The sequence below is a fragment of the Trachypithecus francoisi genome, unplaced genomic scaffold (genome assembly GCF_009764315.1).
Source record: "Trachypithecus francoisi isolate TF-2019V2 unplaced genomic scaffold, Tfra_2.0 Lachesis_group12, whole genome shotgun sequence".
In the NCBI taxonomy this organism is placed as follows: Eukaryota; Metazoa; Chordata; class Mammalia; order Primates; family Cercopithecidae; genus Trachypithecus; species Trachypithecus francoisi.
The window spans coordinates 97,211,383-97,227,021 of NW_022681457.1; the positions used below are offsets into that span (position 1 = coordinate 97,211,383).

The 15,639-nt window shown below is 59.3% G+C and overlaps 1 protein-coding gene across 9 annotated transcripts in view; it reads left to right on the forward strand.

Annotated features, from left to right (window-relative positions):
• The first annotated feature begins 1,361 nt into the window (after positions 1-1,361).
• Positions 1,362-15,639, forward strand: part of AHDC1 (AT-hook DNA binding motif containing 1) — a 71,101-nt gene continuing 56,823 nt past the window's right edge. For 5 of the 9 annotated variants that reach the window (XM_033227579.1, XM_033227578.1, XM_033227573.1 and 2 more), the window contains exons 1-2: positions 1,421-1,824; positions 2,057-2,154. The gene's annotated coding sequence lies outside the window, so the exon portion shown is untranslated. Of the gene's footprint in view, positions 1,393-1,420; positions 1,825-2,056; positions 2,155-15,639 lie in introns of those variants that run through there. The other 4 variants (XM_033227575.1, XM_033227583.1, XM_033227576.1 and 1 more) reach the window with 3 other exon arrangements.

Below are 15,639 nucleotides of genomic sequence, written 5' to 3' on the forward strand. Positions count from 1 at the left end.
ATCACCCTGCAAGGCCAAAGGAAGAGTCAGAAACAGGGAAGCCAGAGACAAAGGCACTGCTCTAGGAACTTCAGACCTGGAGCAAGATAGACAAGGCCAGCAGACAGAGTGTGGAACATCAGACACACAGATGAGGTGGTCCAATGAGGTGGGACTGCCGCAGGGCCAGTCAGGGCCGGCATTGGTAGACACCTAGGAGACAGGACAGGACAGCCACTATGCATTATTCATCTCCGAGTCCCCTGCAAGCCCTGCATACCTCAGTTAACATTTGTTGAAGTGCCAAGAAAGGACACACAGACACAGGGAAAGAAGGTCAGTTACAGAAATGGAAGGAATCACAACTGCTTGCCATAGCCCAGGGGTTAAGCTTGTGGGGTTTGGAGTTAGTCAGACCCTGGTTCAAACCCAGCTGGGCTCAACCACTTGCTAACCAGGAGAACCTGGGCCTCAGTGCCCCCATCTCTAAAATGGATATAACAGCACAATTTTACCACAGCAGTTCAGCCATCTCTGGGGGCGGTAACAAGGCCCTTAAGCAGCGCACATTCCCATCTGTGGGATAGGCTAGGCAGGGGGCCCAGGAGCCAGGGGCTGGAGAACAGATGTGACCTGAAGAGGAGGTAGGTGAAAGTGCTGAGCCCAGCCCCCGGCCGCGGCAGGAGGTCAGCACCGTTCAATCCGAATCCTGCTTCCTGACACAACGCAAATGCTCAGCAGAATTCGGAAAAGGGTGTGTGTGTTCTATCTGTGGATTATCCAAGACTTCTGAGCCCTCGCCGCCCTTGTACATGTAGGAAAACTGGGTTGCAAGGGCGAAACCCAGAGCTCGGAGTTTGAGAGGAGGGGTCCCCGAGTGAGGAGGCAGCGCTGGCTGGGTCTCCCCCGCTGCCCCGCCCCAGCAGGCCTCCCGCCATAAATACTTGCGCTTTACTCAATAAGAAACCTTTTCAGAAAAGGATAACGTCCCCAGATTGAGAGAGCCGGTCCTCTCCTCCGTCCTCTCCTCCTCCCATTTAACTGGGACGCCCCAGAAAGTCGCAGCCCCTTTGGCTAATCCCCTGGTTCCCTATTCCACTCCCATTCCACTCTCAGACCCCGCCCCTTCACTCCCACTCGCAACCTCCGCTCGATCCAGAGCCCCCCGGTGGAGACAAGGAACACGGGGACCATTTGTAACTCTTGGGGAGGATCTGCGCCCGTTGGTAAACGAGGACGCGCCCCAGCCAGACGCGCCCCAGGCGCGGGGTCCCCGGGGCTCCCGGCCGCGCCGTCGGAGCAGCCGGCGCGGCCCCGCCCTCCCCGCGCGCGGAGCGGCCGGGGCGGGGACTACAAGTCCCGGCGTGCCGCGCGCGCGCTCCCCCCTAGGGTTCCGGATGGTGAGCGGCGAAGGTAAGGCGAGCTCGCAGAGGCATCGGCGGCGGCGGCGGAGACGGAGAGAGGCAGGCAGGCAGGGCGAGGGCGAGAGACGGAGGGAGGGAGCGAGCGAGGCGGACCAGACAGACAGACAGGCGGGCGGGCGGGCAGAGCGAGCCACCCGCCAGGCTGCGCTCAGCCCCGCTCGCAGCGGAGAGAGCAGAAGGCAGGAGGAGGGAGGGGAGGAGGGGGAGGGAGGGAGAGAGGGAATCCAGCTACCACCACCCAAAGCCAGCGTCTGCTTTCTGTCCTCATTTCCTTTTCCCACCCAGCTTGGAGAGCAGAGAAAGGCAGAGAGAGCGAGAAATAGAGACAGTCTGAGAGACAGACAGACAGCCAGAGAGAGCGGGAGGGAGGAGGGCGGAGGAGGAGGAGCAGGAGGACTACGCGGGGCGCGTTCCCTCCCAGGTTTGCAATTGGGGGGGTGGGGGCGGGGGTGTCCAGGGCTGGGAGAGTGTGTGCGCGGCGGGAGGGCGAGGGGAGCGCAGAGAGAGCGAAGGAGTGATCGAGGTGGGGGGGCGCCGCGGGAGCGGGGGGCCGTGTCCAGCGGAGTTAGCGGCGGAGAATGTGAGCCGAGGCGCGAGCCATGCTGTCAGCGACGGCGGGCGGCTCAGGGCTCCTCCACGACTCCTCTCCTCAGCAGCCGGGCGCCCGCGTCGCTGCCACCGCCGGAAGACAGACGCCCCCTAAAACCCCTCGCCTGGCTCGGACCCACGGAGCCGGCAGCCCAGCACTCCGGTGAGTGGCGCCTCCTCCCCAGCCCCAGACCCCCGCTGGGGACCGGCCGGCCGGGCTCTTTTGTGCAGCGCACGGTGGGGGGGGCCCGCGTCCCCCGGTCCGGTCCGCTGGACCCGGTGGCTGCGGTGCCCGCGGTGCGATCGGTCTTTGTTTCCACCGGGGCCCGCGGCTCGGCTGGGCTCGGCTCGAAGCCTGGCAGGCAGCGCCGGGAAGGGGGAGGGGGAGGTGGACGGGGAGGGGGGGGCGGGGAGGGGGGGTTCTCGGGTTTCCTGGCCGCCCCGCGGCTCCCCCGGCTCGGGGGCGAGGTGCGCGCCCAGCGCTGCCGCGCGCCCCCTCCTCCTTCCCCCTCCCTCCGCCTTTGGATTTAAAACTGCAATTTGCTCTCCAGCTTGCTGAGAATGTGGGGGGGGGGAATGAAGGGGGGACCGTGGGAGCGGAGAACAAGGCTGGATTTTAGGATCGGCGCTGGGAAAAGGGGAGACTGCGGAGGGAGGAGCCCCTCCCCTCCAACCCCCAAATCCCTAGGATCCACTGGCTCTCGGGGAGTTGAGGGGCGGGGACCTAATGACCCGGAGGGGGTGTGGGGCGGAGGAGGGATTTGGGGGCGGCAAGGGCTGAAGGGGTTGGGCCGCGTGCCCGGTTACCTGGCGAACAAAGTCGGCTCACTTTTGCATAAATAAATAAATAATCGCCTATCAATGCGTTTCCTCTGGGGCTCTGATTGAATCGGCCCCCTCTTCCCCAGGGGGTGGGGTGCTGAGTGACAGCTGTCAGCCCCCTAGGCAGGGAGCTGGGGTGAATTGCTGAATCTCTGCTTGCTGGTTGAGGGCGCCTTCCCCTGCTGGGTCTGGGTCCCCGGGCAGAGCCAGAGGGGCAGGGGGCTGGCTCTGAGTCTAGGAAATAACCTTGTTTCCTGTTCTACAGGAAAAGGGACAGCAACCCAGAGTTTGGGGGCTGGGGATGAGGACTGATGTGAGCTTGGGGGGGTTCCCCAGCAGCCTGACCCCCCAGCCTCCTGCCAGGCGAAGGGGCCAGCTGAGGGAGGAAGGATGTGGGCCTTGCTGGCCGGAGGCGGGAGCTGGGGCTGTCCCTGAGGCGGGCAGCGGGCACAGAGCGGGAGGAGGGAGAGAGAGAAGCGGGGGCGGGAATTCTCTACCGCAGACCCTGGGGGCCAGGGCCAGATGTGGAGGGGTGGGGAGTCTCCCCTCCCTCCCAGCTTGGGGGCCCTGGGGCTGGGCTGGGAGGGGCTGAGCCTGGTGCCCTCGGTTCTGCACCAGTGCCTGACTGGCAGGGCCAGCTGAATTTGGGCCCAGGCGTCACCCTGGGAGGCAGGGCCGGACTGCACCAGCCTCGTCCCTGAGCACAAGGAGGGACCCTTGGGGGGCCTGTGCCTGTCTGGCTGGGCAGGCGTTTCCCGCCGGACCAGTTGGTGTCAGGCGGGACTTGGCCCCAGCTCCCTGGGCAGAGCTCAGGGTGTGAGGACAAGCTTTGCCTCCGGGTCAGGGTGGCCACATTTTGTCCGCTGCTGCTGTCGCCGCCGGCTGGGCGGGGGCATGTGCCCGGGCCTGGGCAGAGTCCTGCCAGGGGCATTTGGGGTGTTTCTATTGTTGGCTTGTTCCTGTTCCGTGTGGCCCGGTGTGTGTGACTGTGTGAGCTGGGACTGTAAGTGAAAGATTACCAGTCTGTCTGTCCCCCAGCCTGGCGTAGGGGGGGTGCAGGCAGGCTGGGTTGTGGGGGGACCCCCCAGGTGGCATGTGCATGCTGCTTGCCATCTCCCTCCTTTGAGCAGATGTATATTTATTTTTATAGTAATGGAAAATCAAACTGGATAGTAAGTTGAATTCATTTTTTTCTCCTGCTGTGTCAATAGTTGGAGTAATCCCCAGAGACTGGTGAACTTCTGGCCCCAGAGCTCCCACTCTTCAGGGGTTGCAAAGACCAGTGAGGGCATGAGCTTTGGGGGACCAGTGGCCACCAGCCCAAACCAGTGACTTGTCCTTCTTCATCCGGCTTTGGGGCAGATGCCCAGGTGGGCAGGCATTGCCCCCTCCCCAGGAATCCCCCACAGCCCAAGGTGTAGCCTGGCCTTTCTAGTCTGGTCAGTGCCCAACTGTGCCCAAGCCCTCAGGGACATTCCCCTGGTGGGCTCTCTCCTCCATCTGGGCTCCCGGCCCACGTGCTGATATTTATTTTCTGTAGTAAAATCCATTTTTAATGCCGTTACTTTTGAAATAATATAGAGAGAAACAAATGTGATGTGTTTAAGTTGCCCTCTGTGAGTTTTTAATGTGATCTATGGCTGAGGTAGTGATGGAAGGAGCTGTTGGGCTTGGAGAAATTTGGTGTCATAAAGAAAAAGAGCTAGCTGTTTATTATTGTTGCTGGGCTGGGGGGTCTGGAACAGGGTCGTGGGGGCAGGGAGCCCCTTCCACCCTCAGGCGCTGTGAATGGACAGCATAGCTTCTCAGTTTCAATGCATGAGGATTCTGGGGTTATTTTGCATTGCTCCCCAGCCCTTGATGGGGCCTTTGGGGAAGGGGTTTGGGAGCTGGGGGGCTTTGTTAACCCCCACTGCATGTACTTAGATCTGGGCTGGGAGGCTTCTGGAACCCCCTGCTGAGCTAAGTGGAGGTGTACAGTAGGGAAGTTGGACTTGGACTCAGAAGATTAAAAGATGGGGTCTCCACCTGATTGCTATGGTTGCGCTGGAGGCTTGAGGGGCAGACTGCCCCTGGCAGAAGACATTTGGGTAGGGGGAGCTGTTCTGGACTGACAGAGCCCCAGAGGGACACTGTTGTTCTCCAATCAGCCTGGAGCACCGACTTTGAACCACTCCCTCCTCTATGCTTCTGTCCCCATTGGACAGGGGCTTCCTCCAGGCAAACCTGATCTCCCTCATTTCCCCCTTCCCCTCTCTGTCCCACCCCCAGGTCAACTTCAATTTTTTTTTTTTTTTTTGGTTTGTAGAACACAGAGCTCTGTGTCTCATGCCAGCCACCCAAGACCAGGGGGTGCCATGCCTGCGTACCAGATGCCCAGGCCCTTCTGGTCTGGCTTGGTGAGGTCAAGCAGACTCACTATTATGGGATGGAGCCCAGCTCTGTCTCTGGGTCCCCTGGGTCTTTTGGGACAGAGCGGGGAGGCGGAAGCCAGGATGGAGTGGAGCTGGGGACTATGGGAGGAAGCAAGGGTAACATTGTTGCTAATGCCAGCAGATGGGCCCCCCCACAGGGAGGGGGTGGGGGCATGGGGAGGAGAGACCCACAGCCACATGCATGGTGAAGAGAGAGAAAGATGGAGACCAAAGCCAGTGATGAGAGTGAAAGAGAAAACAGGCAAGAAGAGCTGGGATTACAGCCCCTGGAGGTGGGGGCCGGGGATCAAGAAGGCCTGGGAATATACCACTCCCCACCCTGGAGCCAGAGAAGAGGCAGCACTGAGGGCCTCTCACCCAGGATCAGATTCTGGGGTTGTTTTTGGAGGAGAGACAAGCAGATGTTTGGAAGAGGGAGGGGGACAGGTGGGGGTCGGGGAGAGAGAGAGACTCTCACAGGAGGAGGGAAATGGGGAGACAGAGGGATTCCAGGGTTTTCGACAAATGCTTCTAGTCCCAGGGTAGCATCTCCCCTCTGCCCTCCCCAAATGCCTGGAACCAGCTGAGCTTTTATTGGGACGGGGGGGGGGGGGGGGGGGGGGGGGGGGGGGGGGCGTGGCCTGTGGCAGGTACTGCACACTACAGGTTGTCAGGTGCTCTGTGCCAGAAGACACCCAGGTTATAAAAGTGGGAAACATTAGGGTCCCAGAGTTGCCAGGAGCATCATCCAGTTGGACGCCCCCCACTTGTTTGATAAGAGAAAGCCAAGTCTAGGGAGAGGAGCCACTTGCCCAGCGTGGGGGTCACAGATACCTTTGGCAAGGCCAGGCTGGGATCTGGGCTGTTTGCACTCCACCTCACTGTAGTTAGAGAATTAGAACAGCTGCAGGGGGCCTCCTGGGAGCGGAGGGGGCTGGAGCCTGGGGAGAGAAGCAGGCGGGCACCCTTGTGGCCAGAGCCCCCCCAGGGGAGGGGGAGGCGCCGCTGCTGCCGGGAGAGAGAGGGAGGGAGGGGAGAGAGGAGGGGAAACAGTGAGTCAGGCTTCCAAGAGCTGAGGATGAGAGAGCCAGAGCTGGGAGGGAGAGGGCAGGGAGGGCTGCTCAGAATGGGGGAGAGGGAGGGGGCCCAACCAGGGGCAAGGAGAGCTTGAGAGGGAGGGAGCCAGCCCCTGGCCCTGGCCCTGGCCCAGTGGAAGGGCTGTGTGGAGGGTGCAGCCAATACGGACTTTCCCTGGTAGGTCAGGAAGGAGCCTGATTCTGCCCCTGCAGCATCTCTTTCTTCTTTCCTCATTTATGATCCTATCCTTGGGTCTCAGGAGGGATGACTGTGTCCTCCCATCCCTTCCTCTTGGGCCTCAGTTTCCCCATCCATTGTGGGATTTGGACTGTGAGCTATTGGAGAGGGAGTGGGGGACAGGGATAGAGTAGCCAGGAAGAATGTTGAGGGATGCTGTCTGAAGCTGCTGGCTTTGTGACGGGGGCGCTGTCACCGGTGCAAGGTAGGGTACTGGTCTCTGCGTTCATGTCATGACGGTGGGTACTGGTGTTGGGGGGCGTGGGCAGGCGGTGCATACTGGGATGCACTGTATATATGTGTGTGTGAGGTGCTAGACTCAGGATGGCCAGTGCCTAAACAGGGCCAGGGTCACTACATGGCCACAACCAGCCTCCACCGTTGTGGGGGTGACACTGGTTTGATCCCCCCATGTCCCTATGGGTTGATGGAGGTGGGAATGGCCCCAGTGCAGTTGGCAAGAACAACCCCTCGTGCCTGGAACTGGGACCAGAGCAGGAGGGGTCCCCAGGGACTGCCTGGAAACGAGTAGGGAAGGAGCCCCCCTCCAGCCCAGCTGACAGGAAGCCCTGGCTCCCAGCCCCTCCTTCCCCCAAGGCCTGGCCTCTCCTGGCCCCTCCCTCCTGGATCCCAGCATCTCTTCCATTGGCCAGGGGATGAGGAAGGTGGGCATCGAGGATCCCTCTCCTGCAGGGCCTGGCTCCAGGGGCAATGGTGAAGTGAGAGTAAAGTGAGGCTCTGCCTCCCTCCAGCCCCCTTCCAGCCCCCCTCCACCACACATACAAACCCAAATGCAATGAGGCCCTGTTTTCTCTCCTCTTCTGCTCTGGGGTCCTTGGCCTGGGAGCCCAAGGGAGGGGCCGTTTCTGCAGCTGGCTGGCCCCGAACTCCCAATTCAGCCCAGCTGCTACTGAAGCTTCCAGAAGCTGCAGCTCTGCACCCCCTCCCCACCCCCTGAGCCAGGAGAGGCCTTGCTGACCTGGGGGAGGGTGCCTTGGGGAGCGAGTGGGCACCCTTGGAAGGACTAACACAGACAGCCAGACAGATGGGTGGTGGAACAGATGGACAGAGACACCCACACACAGACAGACGGAGAGAGACGGACAGATGGACTGGGACAGGGAGAGACGGACAGACAGAGGTGCTGGCAGAGAGAGGAGGAGGCAGAAAAATGGAAGACAGAGACTTAGAGACAAGAAAGGAGACAGGGTGACTGAGATTGAGAAGGAGAGAGATGGGGAGGCTGAGAGACAGGAAGAGATAAAGAAAGGGGGAAACCCAGACAGACAGAGAGAGAGAGGGAGGGAAAGGGAGGGAGGAGAGACTGGAGGCTACAAACCACAAACAGGGATTTGATGAGAATCTGGAAGGTGTTTTCTCCCTCTTCCCTCCCCAAACCCCCAGGCCAGCCAAGTCTCCATTCCTTCCACCCCCGGCTCAGCTTCCAGCTGCTAAAGAGGTCAGGGAGAAAGAGCAAGACAGAGAAGCCGCCCAGAGCCCCTTGCTCCCTGCTCCTCTTTTCGTAGGGGAGGGGTTGCTGAGAGCCTGCAGCCCTGACCCCTCCGCCAGTTGCAGATGTGCACCTCTCCTGTCTTGGGAAACACCCCGTCACACTCACCTGGGGGATGTCCCTTGTATAAACGCAACCCCCATGGCCACACCTGTCTACACAGGCCCTGCGCCTCTCTCTGTCTCTCTCTCTCTCACACACACACACACTCACACACACACATTTGTGACATGTAAATCTCTACCCGCACACTCATTCTACGTCTCACGAACATAACTGGTGAACACGCACCTGTGCTTCCTTCCCCATACGGGTGTTGACTCACAGGCCCTGTCATGGGTCTCAGGACATGTTATCACACCCTCACACATACAGTGGCAGTCACACCAGAGCACAGAGAAACCTGCCCCTGCCACCCGCCCCCTCCCCCACCATACTCTGACCCAGCTGGCAGGGTGGGGAGGCAGAAGGTCCTCTCAGTTGGTGAGAGCCCTTCTGGGAAGCTTCAGGGCCTGGCCTGGACACCGAGAAATGCCCAGTGGGTTGGGTAGTGGGGAGCTGTCTCAAAGGTGGTGAGGCATGTGTGTATAAACATGTGCTTGCATGTGCAGGTAGAAGGGATGGCGAGTGTCATCATGGAGTGTGAGAGAGACTGGGTGTATGGGAGATAAGATATGGGTGTGACAGGGAGCTCCAAGGTGTGTGGAGTGTGTGGGTGTATGTGTGAGAGTGACTTGTCAGGTATGTATGTGTGGATGCACATTTATGTGATAGGTGTGTGTGTAAGATGGGTGTGTGTAACTGTGGATTTTGCAGGGTGGGGTATGTGTGATGGGGGTACATAGACAAAGGTTTAAGGGCATGGGGCAAACTGCACTGTGAGGGTGCAGTGGCAGGCATGCATGTGGGAAGGTGTATGAGTGCGTGTGAGTGTAGGGACTGTGCAGATATGAGGGTGTAGTTCAGGTGTGAGGCTGGGAGCCTATTGCCTAGATCGGAGTGGTGTTTGCCAAGGCCTGAGTGCTATCTGAACAGGAACATCCAGCACAAGCATGTGGGAAGGGGCCCCTGGCCTGGAAGTTGGGCACTGACCCACACAGATGCACAAGGACAGACATACCCGCCCCTGTCCTCCCTCTTCCTCTCTCCTGGCGTCAGTGGTTTTTAAAGGAGCCTCTTTGAGGACTGTTTGCTGTGCAGTTCCCCCACCCCCAGCCCGTGTCTCTTCAAACACAGTGATGCCCTCCAGGCAGCTTTGTGGAGGCTCCTGCCTCGACCATCTGAAGGCAGATGGGTGGGCTCAGATCTGCTGCTGCCCCCCAGGGAGCGAGGAGGCAGCTCTGCTCCTTGGGCCTGGGCACAGGCTGAGACAGATGGACTGCCTGTCTCAGCACCCCTGCACAGGTACCCCATACCATAGGGGTTCTAGCGGGTAGCCCCCAGTTAGGCCCCGGAGTGAAGGCCAGGACGCTGCCCTTCATTCTCCCAGAGGGGCATCCCCCCTAACACACACACACACACCCTGCAGCTCCATCACCTCTCTGGGGCACAGGGACTCAATTACAGCTCCCAACGCCTTCTAAATAGACGACTGCCCCGTATACACACTCACAGCTCTAACACCTCTAAAACACAACTGATCCACCTACAACACCCAGCCCACACACTTCCACACACACTCTACATACAGACACCCCCCGACATCCAGCTACCTCACATGCACACACCCCCAAACACACAACCACCACATGATTACCCACACACCTGCAACACCTCTCCAACACCAGGAACCCGGTTACAGCCCTCATACCTGCCCATGCATGGACCATAGCCCGTGGCACATCTCTGATATCAGAGACCCATTCTTCCCTTCCCACTTACAGAGGGACCTCAGGTCTCTAACACCTCCCCAGACCCTTGCAGTTAAAATCCCAATAACCTTTCCAGAGACACTCCCCAGCTCCTCCCCAAAACCACAGTGCATCCTCCACCCACCACAACACCTTTCCAGGCACATGTTCACAGCCCTAGTACTTAAAACCCAGATTTTTATGATCCCCCAATACATCCCTAAACACCCCAACACACACACACACACACACACACACACACACACAGAGCTACCGCACCCTCAGCATATCAACCGCCTATCCAACCCCAACAGTTTGCCAGATACACCCAGGACCCAGCTACAGCCCTGCTACCTTCCCACTGACTCACACCCTCAAAGCCCTGACCTCCCCAGACACACACACTCTGCCCACAGCCCTCACCATTTCTCCCAACTATAGCTCAGCACTTCCCCAAACACCGATATCGTCTCCTATACCTTTCCAAACATACAACCTTCCCCTACAACACACATACACTCACTGCTTCAAACACCCACTCACAAAGAACACCCTCTGTAGCCACAACATTTGCCTCAAACACACAGAGACATGGCTTCAGTTATAGTATATCTCTAACAGATCAGGCCCTGAATCTTCTAATACCTCCTGAAGCTTGCACGTGCACATGCGCACACTGCCCCCTGGATCCCAGCACCTCCTCGACAGGCAGTCCTAAAGGCCCGGCCCCACCACTCCCCAGATGGTCTCAGCTCCAGTACTTTCCTCAGCCACCTAAGGGCCCGGGGACACCCCTACACCTCTCCAAACACCCCGATACCACACCTGTACACAAAGACATACAGCCTCAGCGAGTCACAACCCTGCACCCATTCTGTGCTCTGCCTGCACCCCACGGCACCCTGTCACATACCCCGCCTAATTCTTCTGCAACCCTCACTCCCACCGTTGGCACATTCCAGCACACCCTCTCCCCCACCTTGTTCCCCTAGACAGCCTCAGCCTGTCACACACATTGCTCACTCTTGTGTGCTCTCTCTCTCTCTCTCTCTCTCTGCTGCCCAGGCCTCTCCCTCTTCTCAGAGCCTCCTCTGCCTGGGGAGGCATCTCCACCCCTTCACCGCCCCAGGCTCTTCATTCCTGGACAGTGAGGCTGGACATCTGGTTCAAAGCTGCCCCACCCAAGACCCTGTGCTCTGGGCACCCTGGCCTGGGCTTGAAGGTTTGGGGCCCCTTTGGGGTGGGGGCAGAGCCCGTTGGCACCTGGTCACCCTGGTCTTTCAGCCAGGAAACTCTCAGTACCCAGCCCTGCCCTGGCTCTGGCATGTATGTGGGAAAGGGGGGCAGGGGGAGTTGCCCCCAGCCTACACTTTTTCAAGTGCTTGCCAAATCACTGCCCCCTCCCCCAACCCCTTGGCTCACCTGAGAGGGACATGGGGCCTGGGGCTTCAGGGAGAGGGATGGGGAAGGTGCTGGATTGACACTACCCCCTACCACCAAATCCAGGCTGCGGGGCTTGGTCTCCCTGGGAGTCAGTTCCGACAGTGAAGGTTACTTTACTAGATGCATGATTTTAAACGGAATCTCCACCATCTGTTCCACCCCCTAATTACAGATGCACAGAATCCGCCTCAGAGGGCAGCATGAGGGGAGTGATTTAGAGGCTGAGCTGCTTCTGCCTGCATTAGGACTGGGGAGATAGGGGGGCTCTGGGTATTGCTCACAGCCCCCAAATCCCTTCTCTTTCCTAGGGGTCCCTCGTGCCTCCTCTCTTGCTGAGGGAAGGCTCACAGAAGGGCTCCACTGACCCCCAAGACCCAAAAGAGGAAGCAATGGCAGTGCTGTGGGAAGGGTCCCCAAGACATCGCCTGTGTCCCAGTCCAGCAAGTCCTGGGATGCAGGCTCCATTAGGGCCTTAAAAAATTCAGTGAATCGATCTCCTGCCTGCCTCTTGTGCCCTGGGGAGCCGCAGGCACTGGCTTAGTCCAGCTGTCTGCCCACCCTGGAGGGTAGTAGGGATTGGTGAGATAGGGAGGGGTTCGGAGCAGAGGTGGGGCAGCCAGGTTCTGGCAGCAAAGCCCACGGGCAGGCATGCCAAGATCCACGGGGGTGTTTGCACATATGTGCCCATCCGCCCTGGCGCAGCTGGCGTGCCTGACCCCAGCTGGAGCCATAGCTGTGGGACTGGGGCAGCACCAAGGGCCAGAGGGAATGGGCCGGGGCCTGGGCCTTAAAGGGTTCTGAGGGACACAGGGCTACACCCTGAGAATGGGTCCATCTTTGCCCATGGACACCAGGGACCTGGGTCCCAGCCTGCCTGGGGGTAGTGGTGGTGGCAGCAGTGGGCACACTGCGGTAGACTCTGGAGCATTCACTGCAGGGAGAGAGGGAGAGAGGTTGGGCTGGAGGAATTTTAAAGATTGCTGCAGGCAGGAGGGTCTCTGGAACCCTGTGGAGCGGGCAGTCATGCAGAAGTAATCCTATCGCTGCCTGCCTGGAGGAGTGGAGGGGGAGGGGAGGGACGGAGCTGCTCCCCCTTCCCCACCTCAGCCCCTGCCCCAGCCAGCCCTGGAGGGAGCCCGGGACCCTAGAGGCCTTCCCTGAGGAGGCACCGTGTCTTCTCCGTTCCACCGAGGCCTGTGCCCCCTGGAGGGGCAGCACCGCAGCTGTTGCTCAGTTCCTTGCTCTGGGTTTTATAAATAATGCAGCTCAGAGGTGGGGCCAACTCTGCCCCTGGTCACCTTGGGTCACCCAGTATGGCACCTCCAGCTGGCAGTTCTTTGGCAGAGCCCCTCTCCTGTCCAGCCTGTGCCTCCTCATCTGCTGTGTGAGCTTGGGCCAGGGGCCCAGCCTCTGTGAGCTGGGCCCGAGGTAGAGGAGTATGGAAGAACCCAGAAACCCTGGTCCTTTCGTCCCACCCCCAGCCCTCACAGGTTAACCGGCAGCCGACTCAGCCAATCCAGGCTGGAGAGGGATGGCCTGTCTACAGGGCCTCCTCCGTTCCGGCCCCTCCATTTTGCAGATGGAGTAACCGAGTCCAGAGGGGCGCAAGGGTGGTTAAGGCCAGCCAGCTGGGGAGCCCCCTCCTTCCTGCCCCATTCTGCTGTCACTCAGGCTCTTCTCAGCCTCAGCTCAGCTAAGCTAAGAGCAGGACCTGGGGGGGGAGGGCGGGGGATGTTTGGGAAAGTGGTTGCGGCTGAGAGGTTGCCATGGCGATGCTGCAGGATGCCGAGCTGAAGTGGGGGTCCTACAGGGTCTCTGGGGCCCCCAGCTCTGCACCCCTGTGGTCTTCTCCTCCCCATCTCCTGTCCCCCACCCAGATGTCTGTCAGGCGGCTCTGGTGACAGGCTGGGTGGGTGACAGGTGGTGCAGGTGATGGGCTGGGTGGGTGACGAGCTGGGTGGGTGACAGGTGGTGCGGGTGCAAGGCAGGCAGGTGACAAGCTGGGTGGTGACGGGCTCTGCGGATGACAGGCAGGGGGTGTGGTTGGCGAGGATGCTGTCTCCTGGCTGGTGGCCTGTTGCAGCCCCCTACCCTCATGCGTGTGCACACATATAGACTCTGGGCTCAGAGCTTGGGGCTAAGATACTAATGAGGCTTATTACTCGTGGAGGGGCAGGTGCCCAGGCTTACTAATGAGAGGCCTTTAACGAATAGGGGAGACAGCTGGGGGGCTTCAAGGAATTGGTCTGGCCCCTCTGGGCTGAGACCCTGGGGGTCCTGATCTGGCTCAAGGATGAAGCTGGCATCGCCTCCAGCCAGGTCAGGGATCCCTCTTTCCACTTCTCCCTGGCCACTGGATTTATGTTAATACTAACCACAATTATGATCGCTACCACTGTTCAAGCACTTATTATGTATCAGGCACTGTGCCAAGGCCTTTGCATGCATTTGTTCATTTCAGCTCAACAGTCCTAGGAGGAAGGCACTATTACCCCATTTTACAGATGGGGAATCTGAGGCAGAGAAAAGGAACAGGACTTCATATAACGAGTTACCAGTGCAGCTAGGACATTAATCTGGGTCTATGTGTCCCTAGAGCATGTGCTCTTAACCGCCTCACCAGTAAAACTCGGATGTTGGTGCAGACTCCAGATCCTCTCTCAGGGACTGGAAAACGGGCATGTGGTGGAGGGTAATCACCATAAACTCTTCAGCTCTGACTTGGGTGGCTTTGAGGACTCCTCCAGGTAGCTGCTGTGACCTTACCCCATCTGGGCCAGATTCTGGACAGAGGGCAGGGCTTAATGCTAAGGGGGCTGAGCCGAAAGGGGGTCACCTGGGATATCTGAGCCACTTTCTGCGTTGTGCAGTAGGAAGGCTGAGGCCCAGCGAGGAGCAGTCACCACCCAAGGTCACACACCCTGTGAGCTGTAGGGCCCCGTGGGATCCCAGATCTCCTGGCCTCTTGAAAGGGTAGAGCTGGGTGTGGTGCCAGAGCTGGGAGGCTGCCTCCTCCTGGGCCCCACCCACCAGCCTAGTTTCCTCCCTGGATGTTGTGAGCCCCCAGCTTCTGGGAGGGTGTAGGGGTCTGTTGGCAGACTCCTTAGGGCCATGCCCTCTCCCCATCAATCTGAGCCCCTCGTGTCAGTTGTGCCCCTCCCTTTGGAACCCACTGGGGTGGAAACTCCCTGGCAACAGCTGATGGATGGGTTAGGGCTTTGACATTGGCCTGGGGCCACAGCATGGCCCTGGAGGGACCAGGCTGGGGCTGGGGAGTGGGTGTTGGAGGGGAATTTAAGGGAGAAGAATTAGGTTCATAAATCATGGAGCATCTCGTTTCTCCTCCTCAACCTTAATCTCTTAGCAAACCTGCTCTCCAACTGCTCATCCAAGGTGCTGAGGGTTGAGGGAGCCCACCTGCCCATTCCCCACTCCCTCCAGCTGATGCTCATCCCCTCCGGAAATTGCACCCTCCCACGAGAAAGAAAGAACTGCAGCCACTATTGCTAGGCAGCACTAACACAAGTCCAGATGACTGGGTTTTGCCTCTGACTCATTGTGATGAGTAGGGTGGAGGGCTTCACTGCCTCAGTTTCCCCAACTTTGGACCTTAAATCCTCTCCTGGTGCCTGTCAGCCCAGCCAGGAAGGAGCGCTAAGACCAAGAGGGATTTAGCAGATACCGGACACACAGCCTTGTCCTCAGACCCCTAGGTCTGAGAGGAGAAGCAAAACCCTCACCTTGAGAGCCCTGGGACTTGGAGGCGAGGCGCAGAACCCAGGCTGGGTGTGTGCTGAGGGGTGGGGGGCGGGTGGTGCTGGGTGGCTGGCCTGGGAATACTTTCTTTTTTTTTTTCTTTTTTTTTTTTTTTTTGAAGCGGAGTCTCGCTGTGTCGCCTGGGCTGGAGTGCAGTGGCCGGATCTCAGCTCACTGCAAGCTCCGCCTCCCGGGTTTACGCCATTCTCCTGCCTCAGCCTCCCGAGTAGCTGGGACTACAGGCGCCCGCCACCTCGTCCGGCTAGTTTTTTGTATTTTTTTAGTAGAGACGGGGTTTCACCGTGTTAGCCAGGATGGTCTCGATCTCCTGACCTCGTGATCCGCCCGTCTCGGCCTCCCAAAGTGCTGGGATTACAGGCTTGAGCCACCGCGCCTGGCCGATGGGAATACTTTCTTAAGCTAAGGCTGGAACTTGGGGAAGGCCAGAGGAAGGATAGTGGTTTGCCTGGGGGTGCTGGGGAGCCATCTTTGGTTGGGAGGTATGGGCCTGGAAGGGTCTGGCTTTCCCACAGGCCCAG